The 27,109-nt window shown below is 50.4% G+C and overlaps 1 long non-coding RNA gene across 1 annotated transcript; it reads right to left on the bottom strand.

Moving 5' to 3' along the window:
• Window positions 1-5,227: 5,227 nt before the first annotated feature.
• LOC103653396 (uncharacterized) lies at window positions 5,228-6,782 on the bottom strand. The gene is made up of 3 exons (XR_565458.3): window positions 6,670-6,782; window positions 5,595-5,729; window positions 5,228-5,494 (listed from the first exon to the last, which is right to left on the bottom strand). It is a non-coding gene; the product is annotated as an uncharacterized lncRNA (long non-coding RNA).
• Between the last annotated feature and the right edge of the window lie 20,327 nt (window positions 6,783-27,109).

The raw sequence follows: 27,109 nt of genomic DNA, 5'->3' as shown, positions 1-27,109 counted from the left end.
TGGTTATAATAAGAAGGTATTCTTTTCAAAAATGTGTGATCTATACTTTATAAAACAAGGCATGAGCTTAAAAATATCTTAATTAAAATATACAAATATAAGGTTCACCAAATTAATCTTTTATAAAACATCATACGGGATATGTCTAATTAAGGGTTTATAAGACGATAAAACACGTTATAACAATATTAAACCTTTTTAACTTTTTAGAAAAGATATATGTTATATATATCTAAGGTTAATGGGTTATGAAACACATTATTAATTTTGGAAGCATTATGGAACATCTTATAAATCATGGTTAAACATTCACTTATGACAAACTAAGATATAAGTCTAAATAGGTTTTATGTGAAAAGATCATTATTATTAAACACCTATATATGGAAAGTTATGATATATGCCTTAAATAAACTTTTATGTAGGAAAAAAAATGAACAAACAACTATATTTTATTTTTATTAGAAAGTACATGTCCTATATTCTTTGTTAAGAAGCTATATACACAACAATTATATAAACTAATATTTTAACTATAAAAGGACATGAACACTAATTTTCTTTATTTTATCCTTTAGGGACCACTAAATGATATATAGATAATATGGATTTAATGTGATGAACGGATTAATCACGCTTACATTACTAGTTATGGACAAATTGAAATGTGAGTCTAATTATTAAATTGTGAGAAAATATAAATAATCTATTGATTATATTTAGTTTCAATTTAGGAACATATGACCTAAATCATTAGAAGGAAGTTATGTATAAACTATCATTTTAGTTTATAAAAGCACTGACCTTCGTTATCTTTTAATTAAGAAAATATAAATAATCTATTAATTGACATATATTTATCTTCTATTTTTATTAAGAAACATATGGTCTACATATTCTTTTAAGTTTCTATTTAACACGACTATACTTAAACATCTATAACGAACCTTGTTAAATATAATATCTATTGAAAAGGTCATTTTAAACTAGAAACAGGTTATCTAATTCTTTAGTAAGAAACCTACGTTTACCAACATAACTATCAATTTCTTTATTAGAAAAGTATGAGCGCCTAATTAAATTATTTTAACATTATTGTAAATTCTATCCTTTCGGTTTTCTCCTTTCTTTTCTAAACAGAATTTATAAGTATAACTAAAAATTGTTTATTTAATTCTTCTAACGTTATTATGACTAAGAACTTATTGTAAATTATAGGTTATTATGACATAGATGAGCATTTTACTATTTTAAGTAATTAAGTGCTATACTTATGAATACATTTATCCTGAATAGTAAAATATATATTTTCACCTGACCGAAAATACGTGGCATAATTTTCCTATTTCAAATTTCTTATATCACTAAAATCCTACTTATATCAATACTAACCGATTATCGCTCCACCACTAAAGCGAAATTAACTATAAACATTTCTAGTATGAAAATCACTGACGTAGTAAATAGTGATCGTGTTTATTTTTAGAATTATAAACTCACATGCATTTTCAAAGTATTGTCGCGGGGTTCGATTTTGGTTGCACGTATACATCGGAATCTCTAAAATCTTACACGAATCGCCAAGTCGCATAATATTACAACGATAATTCACAAATTCATAAATTAATTCAACACATAATTTAGACAATAAATTAACAGGTTGGGGTTGTCTTCAACCTTGGGTTCGCTCATGCGCAGGGATGAATGTCGACGAGCAGGGAGCGGGATAGGGGGTTCGACGGGCAGGGGAACAGACACGAGTTCCGGCCGGGGTGCTGGGTGGACGGCGAAGCTCCGGCGGGGAACGCGGATGGTGAGCACGAACTCCGGCGAGGCTCCACGGACTCCGGCGACGGCGTTCGACGGCGAGCAAGAGAGTGAGAGAGAGAGGCGAGTTTGGGAGGAAGATAGCTCGGCTGTGGGAGGGAGAACTCTGTGGGCGCGGCCTCAGCTTTATACGAAGGGAGAGGGAGAGAGAGCCGGAGAGAGGAAGAAACGGTCGCTTCAAGGCGCCATTGATGAGAGGGAGTGATGGGAGAGAGAGTAACGACTCCATTAAACTCCATGAACGTAGAGGAGCAACGGTTGCGGAATCTTCGGTCGTCGGGCTGGGTGCGCCGCTCGGGGTCGGGTCTGCGGCGTCGCGCGGTCGGTTCCTTGGCTTGGCGACTGTGCTTGGTGCACGGCTTCTGGCGTCGGGGTCGCGGCAGCTGTGAGCATATGGCTGCGCGGCCGGGGCCTGGCGCGCTGCACGGGGGAGGGCGTCGAGTTTTCCTGGCGCGAGGTGGCCGGGTGGCTTGGCGTGTGCGGCGCAGGGCGTGCGGGCTGCTGCGCGGGGCTCGGCCGTGGGTGCCATTTTGTTTTTGTTTTTTTATTTTCAAATACTTTTGTCCATATTCAGAATATATATAAATGTATATATTCCAAGAATTAGGATAAATCCACGATACCGTTAACAAAATATTTATTATCCAAAAATATTACTTTTAACAATTCATTATTATTTTATAAAATGATATTTTTCTCACTAACTTAAATCCAAAAATTGGGTACGTCAAACAAAATTTATGCTTCGACATGAATGTATCAAATACTTGACAAAATTTTATCTAATTAAGAAATAATTGAATTTAATTATATCACCATTTCATTATTTATAAACATAAATATTTTTCTTTCTATTGAAAATTAATACATCAAACTGGGTTGTTTTCATTTGATGGATTTAGGGTGTTATACTCACCAACATCGCCCCTCTATTAGCCATGGAGACACCACTGTAGACATTTGGTTCATTCACTGTGCATGGATTATGAATTTCATGCACCAAGTTGCTAAGTTTGACTATATCAATTAAGCTCGGTTTGATCACCTCATGCCGGTCCCACTTAAGGGCATGTTTGAGAGCAAGTGGAATGGAAGTGATTGGAGGGCCTAAAATCCCTTTGCTATTTAAAATTTAATAGCAAGAGAATTTTAGCCCCTCTAATTTCCTTTGTTTCCATAGCTCACAAACAAGTCCTAACAGTATTCTTAGCCTATGATTTATACTACTTACTATCTTGTATGCTAATTGATGAGAATAACTTAATTTATATAGTACTAGGATAGTGCATTTATTACTTTTGTTGTGATTTATATTCGAAATATAATCCTGCTGCAAATGACTAACATTATATTGCAACAATTCAACAGGGAGAGATGAAAAGGACACTCTCGTCTATAAAAGGAATATATTAGCTGGGACACGAACACTTCTCGACTAAAAATGAATTGTCTAATTTTTTAGCCATAGCTAATAATTAGCTAGCTCCAATCTATTCAAAGTTCAAACATGGCCGTAGTTTACTGTAGTATGTTGTTCATGTTGTACGGAACAATTCCTTGCGTGCATGTATCGACAATTGGACATTCTCTTTGCATGGAAAGAAATAAGTACAAGGAATTATTCCATGTACAGTACATATATTATACATGAAAGGCATGCAAACGACATGGACGGGGGGATGCACGGTTGATGGAGCCAAGAATAAAGAGCACCGGAGTATATCCTTTGCCGCCTTCCTCGTGTCTGGCTCCAACTAGCACTAACTGTTCTTTCCAATTGGCACTGTACAACGTAGAGACACTCGCTCATCACGGAGATGCTTTTAATTTGGTGCAGCAAAAATGCCTGCACTGGAGTTGAGATCAACATAGCCACTACGATCTACGTACTATTCTAAGACTTTGATGGTTCAGACGATGTTGCTGCTCCATGCTTCTTTGCGGATCAATGTATATTCCTTGTTTGCAGGGACCGTAATTCCATCGACATGACAGTCATGTCAGCTCTTTATATATATATATATATATATAGTCTTTTCTCCTCTGTTGTCAGTTTTATTATCCGTTCTCGAATATTTATTGTCAGGTAGTTCATTTTTAAACTAAAACACGATAGTATTTTCTATGAAAGCATGCGTATATGCGTATAAGATTCATTGCTTGGAGTTGTCGGGCTTGTCCGCTTGACCGCTTGTGTTTGGAGCCAACTATGCCGTATGTTTCTCCAAGGTATAAAGGCATGCATGGGGGCGAGCATGACGACACGCCTTCGTCGAAGTGATCAAGTGAGTCTTGTTTTAGATGCAGGAATAAACCCCTGCTGCTGCCGGATTATGCAAATTATGCTTAGAAAAGGTTCTCAATAATTAAACATCGGCCAACGAAAACCAGCTAAAATTATGAAAAAAAATCCGCCAAAAATATGCGAAGCTGGCTTAGAAAAAAAAACTATGAGGCTTCCTTTCGAACACAGAAAATATGAATCCGCGTGAACCTTTGGAACACAGGGTTTAATCCCATCGATTTTTAAAAAAATTTCTGTACAAGTTTTGGAGGAAAAAAAAGAGGTCCAATCTCTAGGAAACTTTCGTATGATTCTTGTCTCTCTATTAAAAAATCCTGCATAGCATTCATGTGAGAAATCTTCCTCCGCTCTCAATTCTTGTAGGATTGAAATTCATCACCAACTCTAATCCTGTGTTTTAAAGGAGACCTTAGTTATGTTAATTTCATTAGTAAAAAGAAACTCAGCATGCAGTTTTTGAAATCTCATCCGATTTCCAAATTTACCTAGCTAGTTTAATTTAAAACATGCAAAAAAATTTGAGTGCGTATTTTTTTTAAAAAAAAACCGCAACATGTTTGAGTAGTTGAAAATCTAAACGTTAATGTAATAGAGGCTTTCTATCAAGAGAACCAATTTAACTGAGCACAATAAAACTACCACTATATATATACATGTCTTTGTCATTGATCAAAATAATGATTTTTTCTTTCACATCCTTAAATGCTTATCCTTTTCGATATATAGTCCAACCAAGCATGTATATATATAGGGGCAATTGTGATTATACACTCATGTGACATTGCAATTATGATTTTGCCCCTCATTTTTCAACTTTGTGATTTTATCCCTTCGTTTTAAAAATGGAAGTGCTTCAGGCACTTGCGTCGTTAACTGCAGCTGACGGTGTTAAATCTGATGCAAAAAAGACCAAAATACCCATGCTGGCAATTGCGATTATACCCATCTCTGGCATGACAATTGTGATTTCAGCCCTCTTTTTTCAAATTTCTAATTTTACCCCTCTATTTTGAACAACATTTTAGCAAACATTTGACATGATTTTGGCAGCATTTTAGCATTGTTTTCACAACTTTCCAACAATTATGCAACAACAAACACAAGCATAAACAAGTTCAATCAAAACCAACACAGCAAGTCCAACATGAGCTCATTATGAGTACAACATAATTCTCATAATCATTACAGAAGGTCCATAATCATCACATGTTCATGTTCATACAAAAGAAGGCACCTAGCATATAAGTCCCATAACCACTCAAACCCAAGTAATGTTGCTAGCCTCCCTCTTCCTCCTCTTCCCCTTCCCCTTCCCCTTCCTCTTCCCCTCCCTCCAGGAGCTGCACTTTCATTGCACTATCACTAGCATCACAGATTACAAAGCAAATACGAGTTAGCTGACAAGTGAATTGTTAGTTTAAAAAACTGACCAAACAATGATTAGTTTTTAGACAAGGTTTACTTCGATGTTTGTGCTCCACTTAAATCATTGTTACCCATGGCTGATGTATTTCCTGAAGATGAGACCCTCCTTCTCTTCTCTTTATGTAACACCTCAAGTCCTCCTCTTTGAAACAATTTGAGTTGAGCATGAGACCTTTAGAGAAAAGATAATTACTTTCAAAATAGAGTTTGAATTATGTGATGCATTCATTTTTGGAGCATGTCTTTTGTTTATTAAAGAGTTTTAAAATGATTTACTTTGGTACTCTATTTATTTTTGTGAAGATAAAATTATTTACATATTTGGGACTTACCCTAAATTGTTATTTTCTTGAAAGGGATATTTTATTTCTGAGCTTATTGTGAATAAGCAAAATATTCAAATGTATAAATATATCTCCATGTATTTGAAATAAAGAAAAATAAAAGAAATTAGAAAATTCAGAGGAAAAGAAAAGGGAATTTGTCGGTGGGAGAAATCCACCGGCCAGGTGGCGGAATGCACCCGCCCTAATCCTAAGATGAGGAGGGGGACTAAGCGGTTGCCTGTTTGGTGAATTCGGGATGAACACAAGAGGACACGAGGGATTATAGTGGTTCAGGCCGCCGAAGCGTAATACCCTACCTCCATTGTGTGTAAGTTGTATTGAGAGTGTGTTTTAGCGTGTCCCTTGTAACGCTATGTGCCTTCCCTTTTATAGTTTAAGGGAGGCACATACAAGGATGCTGAGCCCCGACATGCGGGACCAGGAGCATAATGGAAGAAATACATTATGTGAATAACTAATGCTGACAGAGTAACACATGAGTAATTAGCGGAAGTCATGATGACTGCAGTCCATGCAGCATTGATAAGCAGTAACCCGTACGAGTAATGGTGAGTCATTGCCCTCGATATGGTAACGTGTGAGTAACTGCACGGCTGTCACACCCGTTTCTAAGGGCAGAGCCGGGTGCATAGCATATGTGTGCCAGGATCTATTTCCACACATATGTTGACGTCACAAGTGTAATATATCAAAAGAACAATGCATAAAAGCGTAAATAACGATTATATTAACATATTACACTTCGAACAGACATAATGTCTTAACCTTTATTCATCAAAGTACAGCGGAACAAGGACATCCATCCACAGGAAGGTGATCGGGGGTATCACTAGACTAGCATCCATGGAGTTCAGCATCATATCTTCATCTGCAAACTTCTGATAAAAATTAAGCAAGGGTAAGCTCACTTATGGTCGGGGCTCAGCAAGTGGGGGAAAAACTAATGCAGGTATAACAAGGTGAGGCTAAGGTTGAGCAGTAAGCATTTTAGTTGGTCAACATTTTATTAACAACACCTGTCTTACTAATAAGTGTGAATCCCAAGTATTCCCATTAAGCAAAGGTACAAGAGTATTTCAAAAACACTTAAGTGAAACCACTTAAGCAAACCATTGGCAGATCATCAGATCTCGATTTATTTCCATCTTCAAGTTCAATTATCATGTGAGGAGTCCAGGCTGCTCATAACCGTGAGCACGGCTGATATATCAGTTTTACACTCTGCAGAGGTGGCGCATCTTTACCCATGAGTCGCGATTCCCTTCTAGCCCGGGTTAGCTAGACCCGTATTCACTTCCGAGGTGAATGGCCAGGGTCTCACTACGAGGCTTCTCCCTAGAGTCCTCATTACGCAAATGCTGGAAATGGTCAAACTGCATAAGGCACACCTACCGTAACCAACTTATAGTCCAGACTACAGGGTAAAGCTTTGGGAACTATGCCCGTATCCAATCTGCCTGAGCTGGAACTATAAGAGCTTGCCAGATTCCCCCGTTCCTGTCGACCACGACCAGCACCCAACATAAGACTTCCCTAGTTATTTAGCCAAGACCAGAGCCATGATAGTTCTCATGGTAGCACTATTTTCCCGGGTGGTCACTCCATGTTCCAATTAATATGCAATAATCTTGTTTAACCTTCGGGTTAACAACAATAGAGTAAACTTACCATTTGGAACATTTATATCATAAGCGGGAGTGACTGCATAAAGTTAAGTTGTAGCAATAGCATAGCTACAAATGTAAAGTATAATTCCCAGGTTTGATCAAGGAATAAGGTTGGAAAGGTTATCTAAATAGGTAACCCGTCAAATTATGCATATATATCCGAAAGAATAAACTTTATTAAATGTATTGTTTGGGATCAAACAGAGTATGCAGAGGGAGAAGTCCACTTGCCTTGCTTATTGAAAACTTGAGGTTCTTCCGTGGATCGGAATAGATCTTGATTCTTAACTACTAAATCAACCACTGAATATCACACAAACAAACAAGAAGAACAAACACCACTCAATAACATACAACATTCACCATATGTAAAGCTAAAAGAAAGCCTAACGAAAAGAGCGTTCGCTTTTCAAATACGTCGCAAGTCATGGTTATAATAAGAGGGTATTCTTTTAAAAATGTGTGATCTATACTTTATAAAACAAGACTTGAGATTAAAATGTCTTAATTATACTATACAAATATTATGTTCACCAAATTAATCTTTTATAAAACGTCATATGTGATACGTCTAAGATAAAGGATTTATAAAACGATAAAACACGTTATAACGATATTAAACATTTTTTAACCTTTTAGAATAGATATAAGTTATATATCTATGATTAATGGGCTACTAATCACGTTATTAATTTTAAAAGCATTATGGAGCATATTATAACTATTGTTAACCACTCACTTATGACAAATTAAGATATTAGTCTAAATAGGTTTTATATGAAAAGATCATTATTATTAAATACCTATTTTATGAAAAGTTATGATATATATGCTTTAATGAACTTTTATGTAAAAGACAATGAACAAACAATTATATTTTATTTTTATTAGAAAGTACATGTCCTATATTTTATTAAGAAAGCTATATACGAAACAGTATACAAACTAACATTATTATTAAAGAACATGAACACTAATTTCCTTAGTTTATTCTTTAGGAAAAACTAAGTGACACATATATGAATAATATGAACTAATTTTGATTAAATGATTAATTAAGCCTATATATCCAGTTGTAAACAAATATAAATCTAATTAACTAGGTTACGAGAGGACATAATTACTCTATTATTTATTTTTACATTTAGTTTAGAAACATATGACCTAGATATTATATTTATTGGTATGTTATTAACTATTGTTTTAGTTATGACAGTGCGAGCACTTAATTAAGCCATTATATCATTATTAGACATATTACTATTTAGTACGGCTACACTTAAACATCTATAACAAATCCTATTAAATCAAAATCATGATGTCTATTAAAAAGGTCATTTTATAGTTAGAAACAAATTCTCTAATTCTTTAGTAAGAAACCTATATTTACCAATATAACTATCAATTTCTTTAGTAATAAAATTCTATTCTTTCGTTTTTCTCCTTAAATAGAATTTATACGTATACTAAAAATTGTTTATTTAATTCCTTTAACATTAATATACTAGAATTAATTGTACATCACTAAATGGGACTTTTAATAACATATTCATGGTTATTATGACATAAATAAGCCTTTTACTATTCTAAGTAATTAAGTGCTATACTTATGAATATATTTATTATGAATAGAAAAATCTATATTTTCATTCGACCGGAAATACGTGGCTTCATTTCTATTTTAATTTCTTATATCGCGTATATCAATACTAACCGATTATCGCTCCATACACTAAAGCGAAATTAAGTATAAACATTTCTAGTATGAAAATCACTAAGTTAGTGAGTAATGACCGTGTTTATTTTTAGAATTATAAAATCATACACATATTTAAAATATTGTCGCGGGGTTCAATTTTGGCTACCCGTATATATACAGCGAATCTCTAAACTCATACACGAATCGACAAATCGCATTAATTTTACAACAATAATTCACAAGATTCATAAAGTAATTTAAAACATGATTTAGAAAGTAAATTAGTGGGTTGTCTTCAACCTTGTGGTGAATCGAGGGATTCGATCGCGGTGAGGCGAGACGCGAACTCCGGCGAGGCTCCACGGATGGCGAACGGCGTACGGATGCAGACGGTCCGGCAACGAGCTTCACGACGGCGAACTGTGCAAGGAATTGCTTCGACGAAGTGGCTGGCGGGCTTCGCCAAGGGGTCCCTGGAGCGACGGCGCGACGGCGTTGGATTTTGGTGAGCTGAACTGTGTCGGTGATGACGTGACAATCTGCAACTACTGCGTGGTGACGGGATCAGACGACGCAGGGACGACTGCGGCGATCCTCGACGTCAGTGAGCAAGGGACCACTGGAGGAGCTCTAGCACGCAACAGAAATGAGGGGCAGAGCGAGCTGAGCACGCAAGAAGCAAGCTGAGTGCACTGCAGCGAGCGGGAGGGCGAGAGCGCTGGAGAAAAGGCAGAGCAGAGAGGGAGGAGGGCGATTCCATTTTATAGACCATCAGGGAGAACGTTGAGACACGGAGGGTGATGACCATCAATGGCCATGAACGGAGGAAATAAAGCACGACAGCTCAGTAGGGAGAAACTGCCAGCGCATAATGGAAGGGGAGAGAAAGCAGGCATGACTCTTCACTGCAGGAGGCAAAGAGGCGACGCGGCGCGGTGCTGGACAAGCGGCATGATGCGGTCGACGACCATTAATGGCGAGATAATGTGAGAGGGAGAAACGGACGTGTTAAAGCTTCATAACGACGAAGACAAACGGTCGCGGACGGCTCGACTTCATGGCACGGTCGTCGCACGGGTGGTGCAGGGGCTCGACGCGGGTCGCGGAGTGCTGTCCTCGGCGCGGTTGGGTGCGCAGGTTGCAGGGGCGCGGCTGAGCAGTCGAGTCGGGCTGCGCGCTTGGCTCCTGACGCGGTAGGGGAGAAGGCAGTGTGCGTGGCCGTGGGGCAGGGGCGCGCCTGGGCAGCTCGGGTCCTCCTGGAGGCGCTCTAGAGAGAGAAGGGAAGGAGAGAGAAAGGCGGCGGCCAGAGGGAAACAGGGGAGCGACGGCGGCTGCTGCTAATTTCTGCGAACAGAGCGATGGTTGAGAGATTGGGGAGAAGATGAATAGTACCTGGTGGGGCCCGCTTGGAAGAGAAACAAGGGAGCGGCTGGGGCTCTGTCCGTAATTGAGAAAGGGAAGAGAAAAAGTAAATGCTGTGCGGGGCTCACATTGTAGCCAATGAGAGGGAGAGGGAGAGTTCATCACGCAAAGTTTTTCTGATTCATTTTTTTCTTTCAAATTTTGTTTTTTTTGGGTGCGTAGTTTTCTTTTTCTTAATTTCGAAATTCATTTTCTTTTATTTACTTAGAATAGCTTATTCGTTAATAAATATGTTTTAAATATTCCAAAAGTATAATAAATATAATATTATTATTATAATAAATAAAGTTCATATTAAATAATCTTTAGGCAATTTCTATTATTTAAAAAAAGACTTTATATAAGGGAATGAAATCAAATAAAATGAAATTTGCAAATACCTACAAACAAAAATTATTAATCATATCAAAATACATATTTTTCAATATTATTTCTAACAAATCATTATTTCACAAAATGGAGTTTTTGTATCACAAAATTTGAACCCAAAGATTGGTTCTACAAATCAGTCAAACAAAATGTGTGCGTCGACATGAATGCATCAAACACTTAACAAAATTTTATCTAATCAGGAAATCATCATTTCATTATTTGAAAACATAATTTTTTTCTAAACTAAGTTATTTTCAATTGATGGATTAGGGTGTTACAAAATCTACCCCTCTTAAAAAGAATCTCGTCCTCGAGATTAAGAAAAGCTAGCAAGAAAACAATGGTGATACATGGTTATTTGTAGGTTCTTAGTTCAAATTGAACTCCTCCAAACTTAAGGAACTTCCTTACTTCTTTGCTCCGCAATGTATACTAATCAAGCGACCTTCATCATCATACTTATAAAATGGTGGGTCTTCTGAATTATTGCTTAGGTCATGCTTGGCAGCTTTCTTCTCTAGTCGGTCTAGACGCTTCTTGGGGCATTCGCGAATAAGATGTCCTTCATTTTTGCAGTAGTAGCAAGCACCTCTTGCTTTGAGTTCTTTGCGAGTCAACTTTGCTTGACCAACAGGGGGTGAGGGTTGATTGGGTGTCTGTATCTCAAATGGCTGAGCGTGACTTGATTATTCTGTTTGGGTATCAATGTGTTTTGGGGCTTTTGCTTGTGGTTGAGGTGGACTACTCATGTATCCAAACATTTTCCTATAACTTTTGTTGTTCTTCACAATGTTGGTGGAAGTTTCTATGCATTTTTGTTCATATTTCATGTCTGGAGTCTGAGATAGTGTTGGGGACCATAATTAGGGGTACCCTCAAGACGCCTAATTCTCAGCTGGTAACCCCCATCAGCATAAAGCTGCAAAGGCCTGATGGGTACGATTAAGTCAGGGATCAGTCCACACGAGTGACTCGATCACGCTTCACCCGAGCCTAGCCTCGGCCAAGGGCAGCCGACCTCGAGAGACTTCCGTCTCGCCCGAGGCCCCCCTTTTTACGGCGGACACATCACCGGCTCGCCCGAGGCCTTGGCTTCGCTCAGAAGCAACCCTGACTAAATCGCCACACCGACTGACCAAGTTGCAGGAGCATTTAACGCAAAGGTGGCCTGACACCTTTATCCTGACACGCGCCCCCCCGGCAGAGCCGAAGTGACCGCTGTCACTCCACCGCTCCTCTGACCGGTCTGACAGAAGGACAGCGCCGCCTGCGCCACTCCGACTGCGGTGCCACTCGACAGAGTGAGTCTGACAGGCAGTCAGGCCTTGCCAAAGGCGCCACAGCGAACTCCGCTCCGCCCGACCCCAGGGCTCGGACTCGGGCTAAGACCCGGAAGACGGCGAACTCCGCTCCGCCCGACCCCAGGGCTCGGACTCGGGCTAAGACCCGGAAGACGGCGTACTCCGCTCCGCCCGACCCCAGGGCTCGGACTCGGGCTAAGACCCGGAAGACGGCGAACTCCGCTCCGCCCGACCCCAGGGCTCGGACTCGGGCTAAGACCCGGAAGACGGCGAACTCCGCTCCGCCCGACCCCAGGGCTCGGACTCGGGCTAAGACCCGGAAGACGACGAAACTCCGCCTCGCCCGACCCCAGGGCTCGGACTCCGCCCTGGCCTCGGCCGAACGACTTCCGCCTCGCCCGACCCCATGGCTCGGGCTCGGCCTCGGCAACAGAGGACAAACTCAACCTCGGCTTCGGAGGAGCCCCCACGTCACCCTGCCTAGGGCACAGACCCGCCACGTCAACAGGAAGCGCCATCATCATCCTACCCCGAATCGACTCGGGTCACAGAGAACAAGACCGGCGTCCCATCCGGCCAGCTCCGCCGGATGGGCAATGATGGCGCTCCACAAGCTCTGTGACGACGGCGGCCCCCAGCTCTCTTACGGAAGCAGGGCGACGTCAGCAGGGACTCGACCGCTCCAACAGCTGTCCCTCCGCCAGGCTCCGTCGCACCTCCGACAGCCACGACATCACGCCAGCAAGGTGCCAAGATCTCTCCGGCTGCCACATTGGCATGTACCTAGGGCGCTAGCTCTCTCTCCGCTAGACACGTAGCACTCTGCTACACCCCCCATTGTACACCTGGATCCTCTCCTTACGACTATAAAAGGAAGGACCAGGGCCTTCTTAGAGAAGGTTGGCCGCGCGGGACCGAGGACGGGACAGGCGCTCTCTTGGGGCCGCTCGCTTCCCTCACCCGCGTGGACGCTTGTAACCCCCCTACTGCAAGCGCACCTGACCTGGGCGCGGGACGAACACGAAGGCCGCGGGACTTCCACCTCTCTCACGCTCGACTCCGGCCACCTCGCCTCTCCCCCCTTCGCGCTCGCCCACGCGCTCGACCCATCTGGGCTGGGGCACGCAGCACACTCACTCGTCGGCTTAGGGACCCCCCTGTCTCGAAACGCCGACAGTTGGCGCGCCAGGTAGGGGCCTGCTGCGTGCTGACGAACAGCTCCCCGTCAAGCTCCAGATGGGCAGTCTCCAGCAACCTCTCCGGCCCGGGGCGGTGCTTCGTTTCGGGACTCTTGAGTTCATGTCCTTCGACGGCAGCTACGACATGATACTTCTTCCACCGCCGCGCGACGACGACAATGGCGGCCGACAACCCGCCCGCCGGCGGCGGAATCGACGACATCTTCCCCGCGTGGTGGAAGAGCAACGTTCGAGCTCGCTCCATTCTCTCCCCCGCCAACGGAGGAGGAGGCGGGGCTGTCAAGGCCAGGCGGGAGGCCGCGCTTCGTTGGCCGTCGAGCGAATCGACGCCCCCGACGCCCCGGCGGAAGGCACGCCGGACGTCGACCTCGCGTTCAAGATGGAGGCAAGCGCTGTACCCCCGCGACACGCTGACCTCGAACAAGAAGACGACGCCAGCGCGCTCGCGGAAAGCCTGCAGGACGTCGCCCTCGTACCTGAGATGACGGTGCAACCAGTCCCCGATGTGACTACGTCGCTCCTCGTCGACCAAAAGGTACCAACTAACTCCCATCTTGCGTCATTTCGACTCGGCCTCAACCCGCCAAACGACCTCGTTTTGGCGGGCGCTCTCATCGAGGCGAGTGCAACCCCACTGGGGTTTCGTATGCGGTCGCCTTGGGACCGGCTGACGGACGTCTCGACCTACGGGCCCTCTGGGTCCGAGGAAGATGACGATCCCAGCATCTGTTGGGATTTCTCCGGACTTGGCAACCCCAGTGCCGTGCGGGACTTCATGACCGCATGTGACTACTGCCTCTCCGACTGTTCCGACGGAAGCCGCAGCCTTGGCGACGAGAGCTGCGGCCCAAGCCGCGAATGTTTCCACATCGAGCTAGGGGATCCCTCTGAAGGCAACCATCTCGGCATGCCGGAGGACGGTGATCTTCCTAGGCCGGTGCCTCGCGCCGACATCCCACGGGAGCTAGCTGTGGTCCCCGCTCCGGCGGGGGGTTATGACCCACAACTCGAGCAAGTCCGCGAGGCGCAGGCCAGGCTCAACGAGGGAACAGGAGCGCTTGAGCCGATCCGTCGGGACGTCGGACAGGCATGGGCGGGCCAACCCTTGGCCGGAGAAATACGTCACCTGCCCCAAGGTCTCCAGCACCGCGTCGCCAACGATGTCAGGGTCAGGCCGCCGCCCGCATCCAGCGGGGTTGGTCAGAACCTGGCAGCCGCAGCGATGCTCCTCCGCACAATGCCGGAGCCATCAACCACCGAGGGTCGGCGAATCCAGGGAGAGCTCAAGAATCTCCTGGAAGGCGCTGCGGCCCGACGGGCCGAAAGCACTGCCTCCCGAAGGCAGGGATATCCCTCGGAACCTCATGCCGCGACTTCCCGATTCATGCGGGAAGCCTCGGTCTACACCGGGCGCACGCGCAACACCGCGCCTGCGGCCCCGGGCCACCTCGGCAACGAGCACCATCGACGCGACCGTCGGGCCCACCTCGACGAAAGGGTGCGCCGAGGCTACCACCCCAGGCGTGGGGGGCGCTACGACAGCGGGGAGGATTGGAGTCCCTCGCCCGAACCACCCGGTCCACAGGCCTTCAGTCGGGCCATCCGACGGGCGCCATTCCCGACCCGGTTCCAACCCCCGACTACTATCGCGAAGTACTCGGGGGAAACGAGACCGGAACTGTGGCTCGCGGACTACCGCCTTGCCTGCCAACTGGGTGGGACGGACGACGACAACCTCATCATCCGTAACCTCCGCCTGTTCCTCTCCGACACTGCCCGCGCCTGGTTGGAGCACCTGCCTCCGGGGCAGATCTCCAACTGGGACGACTTGGTCCAGGCCTTCGCTGGCAATTTCCAGGGCACATACGTGCGCCCCGGGAATTCCTGGGACCTTCGAAGCTGCCGGCAACAGCCGGGGGAGTCGCTCCGGGACTACATCCGGCGATTCTCGAAGCAGCGCACCGAGCTGCCCAACATCACCGACTCGGATGTCATCGGCGCGTTCCTCGCCGGCACCACTTGCCGCGACCTGGTGAGCAAGCTGGGTCGCAAGACCCCCACCAGGGCGAGCGAGCTGATGGACATCGCCACCAAGTTCGCCTCTGGCCAGGAGGCGGTCGAGGCTATCTTCCGAAAGGACAAGCAGCCCCAGGGCCGCCCATCGGAAGAGGCTCCCGAGGCGTCTGCTCCGCGCGGCGCCAAGAAGAAAGGCAAGAAGAAGTCGCAACCGAAACGCGACGCCGCTGACGCGGACCTTGTCGCCGCCGCCGAGTACAAGAACCCTCGGAAGCCCCCCGGAGGTGCAAACCTCTTCGACAAGATGCTCAAGGAGCCGTGCCCCTATCATCAGGGGCCCGTCAAGCACACCCTCGAGGAGTGCGTTATGCTTCGGCGTCACTTCCACAGGGCCGGGCCACCCGCCGAGGGTGGCAGGGCCCGCGACGACGACAAGAACGAAGATCACCAAGCAGGAGAGTTCCCCGAGGTCCGCGACTGCTTCATGATCTATGGAGGGCATGCGGCGAATGCCTCGGCTCGGCATCGCAAGCAAGAGCGCCGGGAGGTCTGCTCGGTGAAGGTGGCGGCGCCAGTCTACCTAGACTGGTCCGACAAGCCCATCACTTTCGACCAGGCCGACCACCCCGACCATGTGCCGAGCCCGGGGAAATACCCGCTCGTCGTCGACCCCGTCGTCGGCAATGTCAGGCTCACCAAGGTCCTGATGGATGGGGGCAGCTGCCTCAACATCATCTACGCCGAGACCCTCAAGCTCCTGCGCGTCGATCTGTCCTCCGTCCGAGCAGGCGCTGCGCCCTTCCACGGGATCATCCCTGGGAAGCGCGTCCAGCCCCTCGGGCGACTCGACCTCCCCGTCTGCTTTGGGACGCCCTCCAACTTCCGAAGGGAGACCCTGACGTTCGAGGTGGTCGGGTTCCGAGGAACCTACCACGCCGTACTAGGGAGGCCATGCTACGCGAAGTTCATGGCCGTCCCCAACTACACCTACCTGAAGCTCAAGATGCCGGGCCCCAATGGGGTCATCACCGTCGGCCCCACGTACAAACACGCGTTCGAATGCGACGTGGAGTGCGTGGAGTACGCCGAGGCCCTCGCCGAGTCCGAGGCCCTCATCGCCGACCTGGAGAACCTCTCCAAGGAGGTGCCAGACGTGAAGCGCCATGCCGGCAACTTCGAACCAGCGGAGACGGTCAAGGTCGTCCCTCTTGACCCCAGTGGCGACACCACCAAGCAGATCCGGATCGGTTCTGGGCTCGACCCCAAATAGGAAGCAGTGCTCGTCGACTTTCTCCGCGCAAACGCCGATGTCTTTGCATGGAGTCCCTCGGACATGCCCGGCATACCGAGGGATGTCGCCGAGCACTCGCTGGATATTCGGGTCGGAGCCCGACCCGTCAGGCAGCCTCTGCGCCGATTCGACGAGGAGAAGCGCAGAGTGATTGGCGAAGAGATCCACAAGCTAATGGCAGCAGGGTTCATCAAAGAGGTATTCCATCCTGAATGGCTTGCCAACCCTATGCTTGTGAGGAAGAAAGGGGGGAAATGGCGGATGTGTGTAGACTACACTGGTCTCAACAAAGCATGTCCGAAGGTTCCCTACCCTCTGCCTCGCATCGATCAAATCGTGGATTCCACCGCTGGGTGCGAAACCCTGTCCTTCCTCGATGCCTACTCAGGGTATCACCAGATCCGGATGAAAGATTCCGACCAGCTCGCGACTTCTTTCATCACGCCGTTCGGCATGTACTGCTACGTCACCATGCCGTTCGGTTTGAGGAATGCGGGCGCGACGTACCAGCGGTGCATGAACCATGTGTTCGGCGAACACATCGGTCGCACAGTCGAGGCCTACGTCGACGACATCGTAGTCAAGACAAGGAAGGCTTCCGACCTCCTCTCCGACCTTGAAGTGACATTCCGATGTCTCAAGGCGAAAGGAGTCAAGCTCAATCCTGAGAAGTGTGTCTTCGGGGTGCCCCGAGGCATGCTCCTAGGGTTCATCGTCTCCGAGCGAGGCATCGAAGCCAACCCGGAGAAGATCGCGGCCATCACCAGCATGGGACCCATCAAGGACTTAAAAGGTGTACAGAGGGTCATGGGATGCCTCGCGGCCCTGAGCCGCTTCATCTCGCGCCTCGGCGAAAGAGGTCTGCCTCTGTACCGCCTCTTAAGGAAGGCCGAGTGTTTCGCTTGGACCCCTGAGGCCGAGGAAGCCCTCGGCAACCTGAAGGCGCTCCTTACAAAGGCGCCTGTCTTGGTGCCCCCGGCGGATGGAGAAGCCCTCTTGTTCTACGTCGCCGCGACCACTCAGGTGGTTAGCGCCGCGATCGTGGTCGAGAGGCAAGAGGAAGGGCATGCATTGCCCGTTCAGAGGCCGGTCTACTTCGTCAGCGAAGTGCTGTCCGAGACCAAGATCCGCTACCCACAAGTTCAAAAGCTGCTGTATGCTGTGATCCTGACAAGGCGGAAGCTGCGACACTACTTCGAGTCTCACCCGGTAACTGTGGTGTCATCCTTCCCCCTAGGGGAGATCATCCAGTGCCGAGAAGCCTCGGGCAGGATCGCAAAGTGAGCGGTGGAAATCATGGGCGAAACGATCTCGTTCGCCCCTCGGAAGGCCATCAAGTCCTAGGTGTGGGCGGACTTCGTGGCCGAATGGGTCGACACCCAGTTGCCGACGGCTCCGATCCAACCGGAGCTCTGGACCATGTTTTTCGACGGGTCGCTGATGAAGACAGGAGCCGGCGCGGGCCTGCTCTTCATCTCGCCCCTCGGGAAGCACTTGCGCTACGTGCCGCGCCTCCATTTCCCGGCGTCCAACAATGTGGCCGAGTACGAAGCTCTGGTCAACGGGTTGCGGATCGCCATCGAGCTAGGGGTCAGACGCCTCGACGCCCGCGGTGATTCGCAGCTCGTCATCGGCCAAGTCATGAAGAACTCCCACTGCCGCGACCCGAAGATGGAGGCCTACTGCGACGAGGTTCGGCGCCTGGAAGACAAGTTCTTCGGGCTCGAGCTCAACCACATCGCTCGGCGCTACAACGAAACCGCAGACGAGCTGGCTAAAATAGCCTCGGGGCGAACGACGGTCCCCCCGGACGTCTTCTCCCGGGATCTGCATCAACCCTCTGTCAAGATCGACGACGCGCCCGAGCCCGAGGTACCCTCGGCTCAGCCCGAGGCACCCTCGGCACAGCCCGAGGTACCCTCGGCCCCCGAGGGCGAGGCACTGGACGTCGAGGAAGAGCAAAGCGGGGCCACGCCAGATCGAGATTGGCAGGCCCCGTACCTGCAGTATCTTCGCCGAGGAGAGCTACCCCCCGACCAAGTCGAGGCTCGGCGGGTAGCGCGACGCGCCAAGTCGTTCGTCTTGCTGGGCGATGAAGAGGAGCTCTACCATCGCAGCCCCTCGGGCATCCTCCAGCGATGCATCTCCATCGCCGAAGGTCGGGAACTGCTGCAAGAAATACACTCGGGGGCTTGCGGCCATCACGCAGCACCCCGAGCCCTTGTCGGGAATGCTTTCCGACAAGGCTTCTACTGGCCAACGGCGGTGGCTGACGCCACTAGAATTGTCCGCACCTGCGAAGGGTGCCAATTCTATGCGAAGCAGACCCACCTGCCCGCTCAGGCTCTGCAGACAATACCCATCACCTGGCCCTTCGCTGTATGGGGTCTGGACCTCGTCGGTCCCTTGCAGAAGGTGCCCGGGGGCTACACGCACCTGCTGGTCACCATCGACAAATTCTCCAAGTGGATCGAGGTCCGACCTCTGAACAGCATCAGGTCCGAGCAGGCGGTGGCGTTCTTCACCAACATCATCCATCACTTCGGGGTCCCGAACTCCATCATCACCGACAACGGTACCCAGTTCACCGGCAAAAAATTCTTGGATTTTTGCGAAGATCACCATATCCGGGTGGACTGGGCCGCCGTGGCTCATCCCATGTCGAATGGGCAAGTAGAGCGTGCCAACGGCATGATTCTACAAGGGCTCAAGCCTCGGATCTACAACGACCTCAATAAGTTCGGCAAGCGGTGGATGAAGGAACTCCCCTCGGTGGTCTGGAGCCTAAGGACGACGCCGAGTCGTGCCACGGGTTTCACGCCGTTTTTCCTGGTCTACGGGGCCGAAGCTATCTTGCCCACTGACCTGGAATACGGCTCCCCGAGGACGAGGGCCTACACCGATCAAAGCAACCAAGCTAGCCGAGAAGAGTCGCTGGACCAGCTGGAGGAGGCTCGGGACAGGGCCTTACTACACTCGGCGCGGTACCAGCAGTCCCTGCGACGCTACCACGCTCGAGGGGTCCGGTCCCGAGACCTCCAGGTGGGCGATCTGGTGCTTCGACTGCGGCAAGACGCCCGAGGGAGGCACAAGCTCACGCCCCCCTGGGAAGGGCCATTCGTCATCGCCAAAGTTCTGAAGCCCGGAACATACAAGCTGGCAAACAATCAAGGCGAGATCTACGGCAACGCTTGGAACATCAAACAGCTACGTCGCTTCTACCCTTAAGATGTTTCCAAGTTGTTCATATACCTCGCACCTACGCAAAGTTTAGTCGTCAAAGAAGGGTCGGCCTAGCCTCGGCAAAGCCCGACCCTCCCTCGGGGGCTAAAAGGGGGGAGACCCCCTCTGCATCGAATTTTTCCTCGAAAAAGGATCTCTTTTTAGCAGGATTACTTTCGTGCTTCTTGACTACTTCGGAAAGCGGATCCTAGAAACGACGGAGTACACGTAAGCAGCCAAGGCTGACCGAGCCGAGGGACTCCTACGCCTCCGGGATACGGATACCTCACTCATCACCTTCTGCGATAAGTAACTCGCGCTCGGATAAAGCGACTCCGTGGACCGAACAAGTCTTCACGTTCGGAAGCTCTCCGGCCGAAGCAGTCCTTCAAGCTTTCTCGACTAAGTCGGGGACAGGGCCTCATGAGCGGGTGAAGGTACGCGTAAGCGGCAAGGCCGACCGAGCCGAGGGATTCCCACGCCTCTGGGATACGGATACCTCACTCGTCCCTTCCGCGAGAAGCAACCCTCGCTCACACAAACATCCCTGTTACCGACAGAGAGTCCAGATGCTCGAAACAAGAGGAAAAAAGACGCAGCTTCGCAAGCGCGGCGAGGGTGTGTTTTCTGGCCTCGGCGGCCGCAGAAGGCACACGCTACAAGACGATCTGATCCTGCAGGCTCGGGTCTTCACGCTGAAGGGAGCCGGAGCACCCTCGGCATCGACGACATCTTCAGCAAAGTCCGACCCAGCCTCGGACAGCGACGCGGTCCAGGGACTCCTCCGGGAATCCGGCCCGAGCAGGCGGCTCGGCCGGTTACCCCTGGGGCCTCGGCCAACCGGCTTCCAAGGGCGCCAGCCCGACCCGAGGCCTCGGCTGATCGACTTTGGTGTCGGCTCCGCTGACGGACAACACGACTAGGCTCCGGCCAACCAGGTTCCCATTCTCGAGCCAACTCCGCCTCTGTTCATACTGATATCGCTACCCCTGGCCTCGGCTCATCGAAGGGCGGCCGAGGGGTCTCTTTAACTAAGCTAGAGGAGCCCCAGACAACAAGGCCGGACGGGCCGAGGGATTCCTACGCCTCCGGGATACGGATACCTCACTCGTCACCTTGACACGGGGCGACTCATGCTTGGGAAAGCGGTTCAGATAATCAACAGGCGAGACTTAGTGCTCGAAAATGAGGAAAAAAACACGGCTCCGTGCCGAAATTACATACATGTTCAGGCCCCGACAGCCACAATGAACAAAAAACACTAGCATTCGAGATGCCATTACGAACGGAACTCCGGTTCCCCCTCCGCAGGTACGAACAACCCCACTCCGAGGGGGAAGGCCTGCGGAGCAACGGAAGGCCGGCGAATGGCGCGCCGTCACCTGCCCCAGCAGCGGCGACGACGACGACTTCTGCTCCGGGGGGGTCGAACAGCGGCAGCACTGACCTCAGGGCGGATGCTGCTGCCAGGAGGCCCCCGACCATGCCGAAACTTGTGAGGCAAGGACGGGCAGAAGGCCGAGAAGTTGGAGGTCAGCCCGTGGCCGGCCCCGGCTATCGCGCCGGCGGAAGAACCTCTTCCAGCTGCCGCGGCGGACGTCGGCGCCGCGAGCGGCCCCGAAGCCACTCGCGTCTGAAGACCGGGCACGCTGCAGCTGCCAGCGCCACGGGCAATACCCGCTCCTCCCCCCATCACTGAGTGAAGGAGCAGGCCACCGCCCGCGCAGGGGCCGACCCCAACTCGGCACTCTCCCCTCCCCAGCCTTGGTGATGAAAATCCTTGAGGCTGAGGGAGGGGCAGAGGTCGCAGCCCGGCTCGCTTTCCCCCACCATCAAGCCGGAGGTCGCCATCTCGGGTGACCGCCGGTGGAGGGGTGCGACCGGGCTGCGTGATGAAAATCCGTGAAGCCGAACGATGGCTGAGAGGTACCAACTCCCATGGAGTTGCGTTCCTCCAACGAGGAGGCGCAAAGGCGGCGGATACCCCCCATCCGGGGGCTTGGAAGATGGAAAGACACAGCGCATAAGGGAGGAAGAAGACATGGTTGCCTTCTGAAAGGAGTCTCCCTCCTTTTAAAGGCAACTCTCCCTACGTGCGCCCCCAGACGCCGCGGGCTGAGTCTTCTCCAACACGCTCCAAGGCCCTCCCCTGCGACTCGGGGGCTGGGCCCCGCATGTCATGCAAACCGGCTCAGGGCAGAAGAAGCCAAACCGCCGCGCGTGGTGCGCACGACCGCCCAGCGGTTACAAGCGACCCCCCACTTCTGCCCAGACCAACGGGCGGAAGGGGCGGGCAGCCATGCAGGCGGCATGCAACCGCGCCAGGTGGACGCGCTTCTCCGACTTCTGACACACCAGCTTGGAAGCCCAGGCCCACGCGTCAAGCAACCGGCGCGCCAGTTGCTGCATGCAAGCAACCGCACCGCCACTTGTGCCACCGTCGCGCCTCTTCGGTTGCAGAGCCTATGCCGCGACTCGAGGCGACCCAGCAGCGCCAGCCTGGCACGTTGGTCAAAGCGACCGAAAGTGGGCCAGCAGTAATGGCGGTGGCAGGCGGGCGGGCGCAGCAGTCACGTCGTCAGCCAGGCTCACGTCTCATCCTGGGAGAGCAAGAGAGCCTCCTCCCACGGCGTGAAGACGGTGCACCCGTGACCCGTTCCTCGAACGGCTCGCGCACGCGTAACGGCTGCCCCGCCAACCACTCGCCCCGTCGCATTAACTCTGCGGCGGGACACGCGGCGCCTCTGGCGGGAGAAGCGCGCGACACTTCGCCTTCGCCGTAACAACCACGTCAAAAAGAGGTACGCCACGTCGTTCGATTTCGTATCCTTTTCCTTTTTCCTCTTTCTCTATCTCTTGCAACAGGGACCGGGAAAGGGGGATACCCCGAAAAGGACCCTTCTCCGCGAAGGAACCGGGCTCCGAGCCCCCTCCTACTGATCAGGGGTTCGAAGACTGGCCCTCCGAAGGGTTCAACAGTCGCCTCAGATCGCGTGGGCCCGACACCCACTACTGGTCAGGGGTTCGAAGGCCAGCCCCCCGAAGGGTTCCATGGCCGCCTCAGGCTACTCGGGCTCCGCGCCCATTACTGATCAGGGGTTCGAAGGCTGGCCCCCGAAGGGTTCACAGTCGCCTCAGACACCGAGCGAGGGATGACCAGGGGTACGTTCGATACATAACCGAGGCTCGGGCTGCGCTCCCGAGGTACCCTAGGACATTTCCGAGACCAGCGGGAACGATCTTGTAACGGAATCCCATCGGAGGGAGGCATCGAGCCCTCGGACCCCGTCGCCAGGGGACCGGGTCCGGCAAATCACCCGCAGGTACTTTTGGGCGTGCCTCTGGGCCCCTAGCCGACCCCCAACGAACGGGGCACGGACGTCCACTCGGATTACCCGCTTGCAGCTCACCGGAGACACCATGTTCGGTGCCCATCGAGGGTAACATGGCGCACTCCCCCCTCCTCCTTGCGGAAAGGCGACGCAGGGGCGTATGTAAAAAGTCGAGTCTGTCCCTGATCGTCCTCTCGCCCTGTGCAGAGGCTCGGGGGCTGCTCTCGCAAAAACCGGCTCCGGCCAAGCCGTTGACAGCGTCAACATACCAGCCCGAGAGCTTGGGCCCCGACCGTGCACCCGGGCTACGGCCAGCTCGCATGAGGGAACGACCAGACCAGCCGAAGCATTACGCAAGGTATTAAGACCTCGAAGGAGTGTAACCACTCCTCCGAGGCCTCGGGGGCTACACCCGGCGGGTGCGCTCGCGCGCACCCACCGGAACGAAATGCAACCGAGAAAGGCTGGTCCCCTTGCAAAAAAGTGCGACGAAAGCCTCCAAGCGAGTGCTAACACTCCCTTCGAGGCTCGGGGGCTACTGTCGGGGACCATAATTAGGGGTACCCTCAAGACGCCTAATTCTCAGCTGGTAACCCCCATCAGCATAAAGCTGCAAAGGCCTGATGGGTACGATTAAGTCAGGGATCAGTCCACACGAGTGACTCGATCACGCTTCACCCGAGCCTAGCCTCGACCAAGGGTAGCCGACCTCGAGAGACTTCCGTCTCGCCCGAGGCCCCCCTTTTTACGGCGGACACATCACCGGCTCGCCCGAGGCCTTGGCTTCGCTCAGAAGCAACCCTGACTAAATCGCCACACCGACTGACCAAGTTGTAGGAGCATTTAACGCAAAGGTGGCCTGACACCTTTATCCTGACACGCCCCCCCCCGGCAGAGCCGAAGTGACCGCTGTCACTCCACCGCTCCTCTGACCGGTCTGACAGAAGGACAGCGCCGCCTGCGCCACTCCGACTACGGTGCCACTCGACAGAGTGAGTCTGACAGGCAGTCAGGCCTTGCCAAAGGCGCCACGGCGAACTCCGCTCCGCCCGACCCCAGGGCTCGAACTCGGGCTAAGACCCGGAAGACGGCGAACTCCGCTCCGCCCGACCCCAGGGCTCGGACTCGGGCTAAGACCCGGAAGACGGCGAACTCCGCTCCGCCCGACCCCAGGGCTCGGACTCGGGCTAAGACCCGGAAGACGGCGAACTCCGCTCCGCCCGACCCCAGGGCTCGGACTCGGGCTAAGACCCGGAAGACGGCGAACTCCGCTCCGCCCGACCCCAGGGCTCGGACTCGGGCTAAGACCCGGAAGACGACGAAACTCCGCCTCGCCCGACCCCAGGGCTCGGACTCCGCCCTGGCCTCGGCCGAACGACTTCCGCCTCGCCCGACCCCATGGCTCGGGCTCGGCCTCGGCAACAGAGGACAAACTCAACCTCGGCTTCGGAGGAGCCCCCACGTCACCCTGCCTAGGGCACAGACCCGCCACATCAACAGGAAGCGCCATCATCATCCTACCCCGAATCGACTCGGGTCACGGAGAACAAGACCGGCGTCCCATCCGGCCAGCTCTGCCGGATGGGCAATGATGGCGCTCCACAAGCTCTGTGACGACGGCGGCCCCCAGCTCTCTTACGGAAGCAGGGCGACGTCAGCAGGGACTCGACCGCTCCAACAGCTGTCCCTCCGCCAGGCTCCGTCGCACCTCCGACAGCCACGACATCACGCCAGCAAGGTGCCAAGATCTCTCCGGCTGCCACATTGGCATGTACCTAGGGCGCTAGCTCTCTCTCCGCTAGACACGTAGCACTCTGCTACACCCCCCATTGTACACCTGGATCCTCTCCTTACGACTATAAAAGGAAGGACCAGGGCCTTCTTAGAGAAGGTTGGCCGCGCGGGACCGAGGACGGGACAGGCGCTCTCTTGGGGCCGCTCGCTTCCCTCACCCGCGTGGACGCTTGTAACCCCCCTACTGCAAGCGCACCTGACCTGGGCGCGGGACGAACACGAAGGCCGCGGGACTTCCACCTCTCTCACGCTCGACTCCGGCCACCTCGCCTCTCCCCCCTTCGCGCTCGCCCACGCGCTCGACCCATCTGGGCTGGGGCACGCAGCACACTCACTCGTCGGCTTAGGGACCCCCCTGTCTCGAAACGCCGACAGATAGCTTTATCTCGGAGGTGTCCGGAGATGAACTCTTCTCAGGACAGTTACGAAGGTAATGATCTTCACATCCACATTGATAGCAAGACTTTCTTGAAGTTATTTCCTGACTTTTTCCATGTTTCCATTTTTGTTTCTTGGAACTGATGCGACGACGAGGCTGAAATTGTGTGCATGTGATAGTCCATCCATCAATGTAACACTCATTTGCTTCTTCTTGGGGCTGGGCATCCTTATGATGTTTCCTTTTTGGAATACTTTGCAATTCATCATCTGACAGTGCATTAGGTACGAGAGAATCTGCTATTAGATGTTCTAGGGGAGACATCTGTCTGTTTGTGCCAGAAAATGAAATCTGGTTCTTCTGTTTTGTAGTTTCACTTTCGTTTGTACTGATCTGGTGACAAGGAATTCCATAGTACTCACAACAATAACATGTTCCAGGGTCACTTGTTTGTTGGTTTGGTTGTGCATCCTTTTGTGTCTTCAATGTCTGTTCATCAACTATTTTATTTAGAGTGTTGTTTTGACTTGCCAACACACCACATTCTTTGCATTTAGTGACATCACTTGTAGTTGACATTCCAAGGCCTGACATCTGTATGGGTATGGAGGAATGGAAGGGACGAAAGGGTTGAGTAAAGACAGATTATAGAGAGCAGAGAAAACCCATATATCTAAGGTTTTACCTAGCTAACTGATGTCATTGTGGACAGAAGTCACACAATACACCAACAATCATTTCAAAGAAGCAAATCAAACATGAACACAAAGGACAATGAATTCAAGCATACCAGCACAACACAATCCAATTCTACTCATTCAACCAAAACAAACGGTGAGACAAGGTTTCGAATAAGAAAGATACTATACAGTCAAGGAGTCAGGTAAGAATATCAAGGAGTTAGACAAGACATATTTGTCGATGGCCAATAGTGAAATAAGATAATCATGAACTATTAAAGTGAGGATAAATGATAGAACCAAGGATATGAAGTGAGTTAGGGAAAAAGCATTATCAAGGGGAAAAGTAGAGAGGCAAAGGTTTAATATATATCAAGGTAGTTATTGCGCAAGGATGGCAATACAATGGCAAGAAAACAAAAGTATAAGAAGTCAAGGGTTATATAGCAGTATTAGGGATTAGAAAACCACTTATAATATAATGTCGCCATTACCGATCTAGTCGAAAATCTTAATACTAAAGAACTATCCTATCAACCTAACCAAGAAATCAAATAATAGATCCAGGGGATCCATAACAAAACTTCTTGCGGAGTGGGGATAAGACAGAGAATAGGGCATCGTTGATAGCTTCGAAAAGGTTTCTTCGAGCAAACTTCGCTTCAAGTTCTGTAATCCTAGCTTTATCATCTTGCAATGCTTCTCATTAGAACCTTCTGATAGACGAAGAATCAGACAAGAAGAGTTGAAAATAAAAGAGACGAGGTTTGATATAAAGTAAGTTTTTATGAAGCAAAATATATCATGCTTTGAAAGACTGACTGGGCTTTC

This window comes from Zea mays, chromosome 4 (assembly GCF_902167145.1).
Source record: "Zea mays cultivar B73 chromosome 4, Zm-B73-REFERENCE-NAM-5.0, whole genome shotgun sequence".
Lineage (NCBI taxonomy): Eukaryota > Viridiplantae > Streptophyta > Magnoliopsida > Poales > Poaceae > Zea > Zea mays.
This window is presented reverse-complemented; position numbering and strand designations above follow the sequence as displayed.